This window comes from Dipteris shenzhenensis, chromosome 4 (assembly GCF_047967505.1).
Source record: "Dipteris shenzhenensis isolate YYH24624 ecotype China chromosome 4, Dip_SZ_1.0, whole genome shotgun sequence".
In the NCBI taxonomy this organism is placed as follows: domain Eukaryota; kingdom Viridiplantae; phylum Streptophyta; class Polypodiopsida; order Gleicheniales; family Dipteridaceae; genus Dipteris; species Dipteris shenzhenensis.
The window spans coordinates 31021729-31028657 of NC_141599.1; the positions used below are offsets into that span (position 1 = coordinate 31021729).

Here is a 6929-nt window from a genome sequence, read left to right on the forward strand (position 1 = left end):
CACACACACACATACGTGTGGGTAACAAGGCAATAGGGTGGGTTTATGCTTTATTTTCAAATATGTGGCACATTGTGAGGGCTCTAGAAGATAGGCTCAAACGACTCCACATGTAACAAGAGAGGCTAAGACACAAGCTTGACAACCATGTGTGTGGAGTGGGCATGCGGTGAGTTATTGCCATGAAATGACACATGTGGCCTTTGTGCAACAAGCTACCACCTTCAAGCCTCTAGCCATACCCGCACACATGCACGTGCACACACACGTATGTACATTTATACGTACATACGTATGTATGTATGTACGTGTGTATATATGTATGTTTATACAAATAGAGACATGGTGCAAGATCGATGGAATTGACACACTTATGTGCATGGGTGCAGATATTCTAGCCATGTGCATTCAAAGGTGCACATACATCACATGAACATATACAGACACTTATAGGGACACAAGCACACATGTACATGAGTACACAATCATATTGGATTGCACATGGACATATAGATGCATACATCCACTTGCATTGGCCTATACATAGACACACATGCGATCATCCACAATGCACAAAAAACCCACACACTCCTAAGCAAACATACAAACATTATCATCATACACACACCTCTTCTTTAAAAACAAGATTCTCCAAAATTGCATTTTTTTCAATTTTAGGATTTGACTTTAATTAACGTCATTTTAATGTTCAAATAAAAATTCTTTGTGTGTGTGTGTGTGAAATAAATAATATATATTTTATTTATACCTTCAAATGAAAAATCAATATATAATAATTAATGTGATGATTGATTATAGTCGGGCAATTTAATTTAGATCATATTATTAATAAAGGCACTCCTAGGGATTCATTTGGATTTGATTAGAAAATTTAATAAAAAGCTTAAAAATGTTGAGATTTGTATGTGTGTACACGTGTGTGTGTGTGTGTGTGTGTGTGTGTGTGTGAGAGAGAGAGAATGGAGATACAATTTGAAAATTTCTTAAAGTTATAAATAAAACCTTAAATTTAATTCCTCAAAATTAAAGGCAACTTATGGTCTCAACTTTGAGACCCAGTGAAGCGGGTCTGTAACCCGTCGTAGACGGGTCATGCTACTCGTATCAAGCAATAGATGGACATTCTGTAGTCGACGAGTCATGGAGAATTGTGTAGTTTTTAGTGCTGAGAGTCCTTCCATAACAACCGTGGCCACCCTGAAAGCTATATTGTTGCTGTAAAGCCCCTATTCCAGTTATAACTAAGTTGTTTATGACAGTAATTTCACCTTCACATTGCTGACTGTTCTTGAGACAGCTATAAGCGCTTCCAGAAACAGAGTCAGTTGAAATCTGTTCATCCAAAGAATGACTGAGATTGCAATTTATAGTGAGAGAATTATTGATCCCTGAATATTGGAAACAATTGAGCTTGAAAGGGAAAGAGGAAATAGCTTCACGGAAGAACAACACTTTTGTTGGCGTTTTAACAAGGACCTTGCCTTTTGTGCGAATTGCTTGAGTGACTGTCTGTAAGGCGGTGTTGTTCTCAAAACCGAGAACATTGGCATAAGCCAAAGAATAGGCCGAGGAAACGGTGACATTGCCCATGGAAGAAACCACATAGCCAGAATAGGAAAAAGATCGGGAGGCTGTGGTATGAACAGTTCCATTCAAGCCTGTAAAATGCGATCTCGACATGGGAGAATACGTAGGGGCGTGATATGTGAGCAGTCCACCACTGGTCTGCGTGCTCTTGACATCCCGCCAGAGGTGAAGATTTGCATCTATATACCAGTTGCCTATGGCATCCTTGACCTTGATGCTAATGGAGTGTTCACTCCCGTCCACAAGAGAGCCCACAAAGGGAGTGAGATCAAACTCGTAGGTGGGCAGATCGAATGCTCCGATGGCTGCAGCGGGACGCCAGAAAAGAGGGTTGATGCCGCCCGTGTATACGACAGGGAAGGGCCAAACAGCAGCGACGAGCTTGCTGTCCAGGAACGCCTGCACCTCTCGAAAGGGGCCGTTTCCGGGTACACCCGTCAAGTTGTTGTCGTTGATGTAGTCGTTGGGAGGATTGCTGTACCAAGACTCGTCGTCACCATGGAAAGACAAGTAAATCTCGAGACTCGCTTTGTAGAGATTGGTGGGAACGCGGAAGGATTTGGAGGCCGTGTCATTCTCGCTAGAGATTTGGAACCAGTAACCGTGGGGGAGGGGGGAAGGGGAAGAGATGGGGATGATGAGATCGGCTGGGGGATGGGAGAGGGAGGAAGAGGTGGAGAAGAAGTCGAGGGTGAGGGTGATATGGAAGATACCAGTGTAGGTGCTATCGACGATGTTGCCGAGCTCGAGGGCGACGAGCTGGGGCTCTCGGAGGAGGGAAGAGTAAGGGGTGACATCTTTCTTGATTTCCCAGAAGATGCCACGTTTGGTAGGCTCAGCGGTGCAGGTTCGGAGGAGCTCGACGCCACCGAACCAGACGGCAGAGATGCGGTCGAATTGGCGACCGATGGAGGAGCCGGACCAAGTGAGGACGACGCGATTCCAGGAGGAGGGGGAGCAGAGGGAGGGGGGAGGGGGAGTGTAGTTGGCGATGGAGGGGGAGAAGGTGTTGGCGAAGGAGTGATGGAGGAGGAGGAGGGAGGAGCAAGGGGGAGGGGGAGGGGGGTGAAGGGGGAGGGAGACCTCGAAGAAGGTCTGGGGATGAGGCGCCATAGCTGCTTCTGTGTAAGAAGGTGAAGAAGAAGAAGATAAAGCAGGAGATGCTCCCTCTTCTTCTTCCTCTGCCATAGCCACTACTCCATATCGTTGCTTTGCAGCTAGAATGTTGAGTGCTTCTTCTCTTGCTGCTAATCCTGCATGCAAGGAGCTCAAAGCCACCACCAACAGCATGCAACACAAGCCATAGCACTTGTTTACAGGCCAATTCTCCATCTTCATCTCTCTCTCTCTCTCTGTCTCTCACTCACACACACACACACAGAATGAAGACCTCCACTTTTTGCAGTGCACAGCTACGTCCATAGCTCCTTTCGTTCAGAACGAAAGCAATGTAGCTTTTGCATGTAGGACCCCAAATAAACTCCCTTTTTTGGGTGCTCCCTTGTTTTCGCCTCCGCCTCCACCTATTTGGGCTTTGGAACACGTGGCATACTGCATCTATCTCCTATCTATTCTATCTATTTGGGCTTTGGAACACGTGGCATACTGCATCTATCTTCTATCTATTTGGGCTTTGGAACACGTGGCATACTGCATCTATCTATCTATCTATTCTATTAAGGATTGAGGGAGGGGATAGCCACGTGGCAGCGACCTGGGAGTGCCACGTGTCGGCGAGTTGGGAGGCCTGGGAGTGCTACGTGTCGGCGAGAGGTGCACCACATGGCAGCGAGCTGGGAGGCGAGGTGTGCCACGTGTCGACGAGTTGGGAGGCGAGGTCTGCCATCACGCCTTTAATGGAATGCTCACGCCTTCAATGGAAATTCAAATAGATGCGCCGTCGCCATCACTCCATCGCTCCATCGCTCCATGGCTCGCGGCTCGACCTCCTCAGCTCCGTCTCCTGCGGCTCGACCTCCAGCTCCACCTCCTGCACCACCTCCAGCTGCATCCGTCGCCACCTCCGTCTCCTGCAGCTCCTCCAACCTCCACCATCCTCCATCGCTCCAGCTCACCTCTGCTCCGTCTCCTGCGGCTCCTGTGGCTCCTCTAGCCTCCACCACCCTACGTTGCTTGACCTCCACCTCCAGCTCCAGCGCCACCTCCAGCTCCATCCGTCGCCACCTGCAGCTCCTACAGCCTCCACCACCCTTCATCGCTCCACCTCACCTCCAGCTCCATCCAGCGCCACCTCCAGCTCCCAGCTCCTGCGGCTCCTCCAGCCTCCACCACCCTCCATCGCTCCACCTCCTGTGCCACCTCCAGCTCCATCCAGCGCCACCTCTAGCTCCACCTCCTGCGATTCGATCCAGCTCCACCTCCTGCGGCTGGCTCCATCTCCTGAGGTTCGATCCAGCTCCACCTCCTGTGGCTAGTGTCTGCTCCTCCAGCCTCCACCAGCCTCGATCCTCCTCCTCCTGTTGTTTCATTGACAAAGTAGGCATTGAGGTATGAGACTCTACACGCAGAGCAGCACAGCAAGGTCCACAATAGAAGAGATCATGCTGTTAGCCAATACATGCTGAGCCAATAGAAAAGGATTGTAGAAAAGGCTGGTAGTTTAGCGTGCAACTGTGTTGTAGGTTGGGCTACTGTAGGTTGGGCGAGAGAGAGAGAGAGAGAGAGAGAGAGAGAGAGAGAGATGTACAGTTCGCTTATATACACTTCCTCTAGCCATTGCTGTATGTTATTGGAGCACCCAACAATAGTCCATTCGTTCTAACTAGACACATTAAGTACATTAAATTATTTCCCGTATTTCCTTGCTGCCAATACCGGTGAATTTCTTGATTAAAAACCATCTTGAGGGATGATCCAATGCAAGAGAAAGATAAGTGGAAGAGGGGGGAGAATTGCACATGCTTAAAAACCATCTTGAGGGATGATCCAATGCAAGAGAAAGATAAGTGGAAGAGGGGGGAGAGAGAGAGAGAGATTATATGTGTGTGTGAGAGAGAGAGTGTGTGTTTGTGTGTGTGTGTGTGTGTGTGTGTGTGTGTGTGTGCGCTTTGTGAGAGAGGGAGAGAGAGAGAGAGGGGGGGGGGAGGTTTATAGAATTTTGGTTTTGAGAGAGAGAGAGAGAGAAAGAGAGGTGTAGGGGTTGATTGATGCTAGGGGAAGGTGAAAGGGCATGAATATCTAAGGAAAGGAGATGAAAGAAAATAAAGATAATGGAGGAACAAAAGAAGGTAGATTTGAGCAAGCAAGGAGAGATTTTCCTGAAGGAAAAGAGGTAGTGTGCACCCTACTATAGGTCAATCAATCGCCATCATGCAACCTTGCATGTAGACACATATGCTACACCCTCCTTTCCCTTCAAGTAATTAACTGTATCAGTCTACCTTATATCACATATAGTCATACGATTCACTTCCTCTAGCCATTGCTGTATGTTATTGGAGCACCCAACATTAGTCCATTCGTTCTAACTAGACACATTAAGTACATTAAATTATTTCCCGTATTTCCTTGCTGCCAATACCGACGAATTTCTTGATTAAAAACCATCTTGAGGGATGATCCAATGCAAGAGAAAGATAAGTGGAAGAGGGGGGAGAATTGCACATGCTTAAAAACCATCTTGAGGGATGATCCAATGCAAGAGAAAGATAAGTGGAAGAGGGGGGGGAGAGAGAGAGAGAGAGATTATATGTGTGTGTGAGAGAGAGAGTGTGTGTTTGTGTGTGTGTGTGTGTGTGTGTGTGTGTGTGTGTGTGCTTTTGTGTTTTTGTGAGAGAGGGAGAGAGAGAGAGAGGGGGGGGGGAGGTTTATAGAATTTTTGTATGTGGTTTTGAGAGAGAGAGAGAGAAAGAGAGGTGTAGGGGTTGATCGATGCTAGGGGGAAGGTGAAAGGGCATGAATATCTAAGGAAAGGAGATGAAAGAAAATAAAGATATGCACAAAACCATAGCTAGAGAGAGAGAGAGAGAGAGAGAGAGAGAGAGAGAGAGAGGGGGGGGGGGAGGGGGTGTGGGGTTAAAGGTCACTGTGCCTTAACCCCAGTTATGTACAATACTCAAACACATATATAAATGAATGAAAAAGAAGATTAGGGTGGTTCTGCACCCACCAAAACTTGTGTGGCTCTCTGTCTCTCTCTCTCGCTCTCTCTCCCTCTTCCGTTCTTGCTTCCGTTGAGAGCACTCTCAACTGGTATCAGAGCCCGGGTGATCTAGCTGAGCGTGCGTGAATGCTTGAAGCTCAGCAGCTCTGTGGGAGGAAGGAGAAGCTCTGTGGGAAGCTTTGTGAGCGACTTTACTTGCATCCGAGTGTGCAAAGACCTTGGAGGAACCTTTGGAAAAGTCACTTTGGCTTTGCGAAGTGGTTTTGAGAGCCTGTTAAGAGCTTTCAAAGAAAAAGTCGTTTTTTGAGCTTTTCCCTGTTCCGTTCGATGACAGAGACTCCATATTGACTTGTAGAGGCAACTATTGCTTGCTTTTGGTGTCCACTTCACTTCAGGAGCTTGGAAACACCTTCATTCTTGAATTTGGGATCATTTCAGTGGATTTCTGACTCACTGTGTCAGTTCCTGCGTTTTTTGCCCGGGTGTTGGAACTCAAGTTTAGAGCAACCATTTGCAGATCTGTCAGTTCCGGTGGACTCAGGAGGTCCTAAAACTTCTATGTTTCTCATCATTCGCACTCTGGTGGAGTTTACAGATAGCTCTGTTTCAAAAAACGTTTTTCAGTCCGTGTGTTGGACCCAGTGATTGAGACCACGGTTTCCAAAACCGTCTGTCCCATTGCGTTCCGGACGCCCAAAAACCCCTACCTATCAGTTCTTGCGCGATTCGGTGAAGGATTTTCAGAGTTATAAATCTCTGTGTATTCGATTTCGTCTCTCTGTTATGCATTTTTCATACTAAGGTTTTGAAACCTTAGATTTATGCCACATGGCAGTGGATAAGTGTTGACTCCTATTTCTCACTCATCGGTTGGGATTTTGGAGTTCTGGCAGAAGAGAGATATTTGCAGATTTTCTTGCTGAGTCCGATTATGCAATGGCGCCCATGTTTTGAAGCATCTCAGGTTCTATTTTCAGTAGCGCTCATTTCTCCACAACTTTTGTTTATCCAGGTAGGTGATCACTTTTTTCCCAATTGACATTGTGTGTGTGTGTGTATGTGTGTTTGCATCTTAAACATTTTCAAAATCATTGAAACCATTCTAATCTGATAATTCATGAATTCTCTGTTACATTCATGAAACCATTCTGATCGTAATTCGTGGACGCTTAGATTCTTGGGAGGGGAAAACTGAACT

General features: G+C 46.8%; 1 pseudogene; it reads right to left on the reverse strand.

Moving 5' to 3' along the window:
• Nucleotides 1-1125: 1125 nt before the first annotated feature.
• Nucleotides 1126-2940, reverse strand: LOC147902716 (peptide-N4-(N-acetyl-beta-glucosaminyl)asparagine amidase A pseudogene; annotated as a pseudogene).
• Between the last annotated feature and the right edge of the window lie 3989 nt (nucleotides 2941-6929).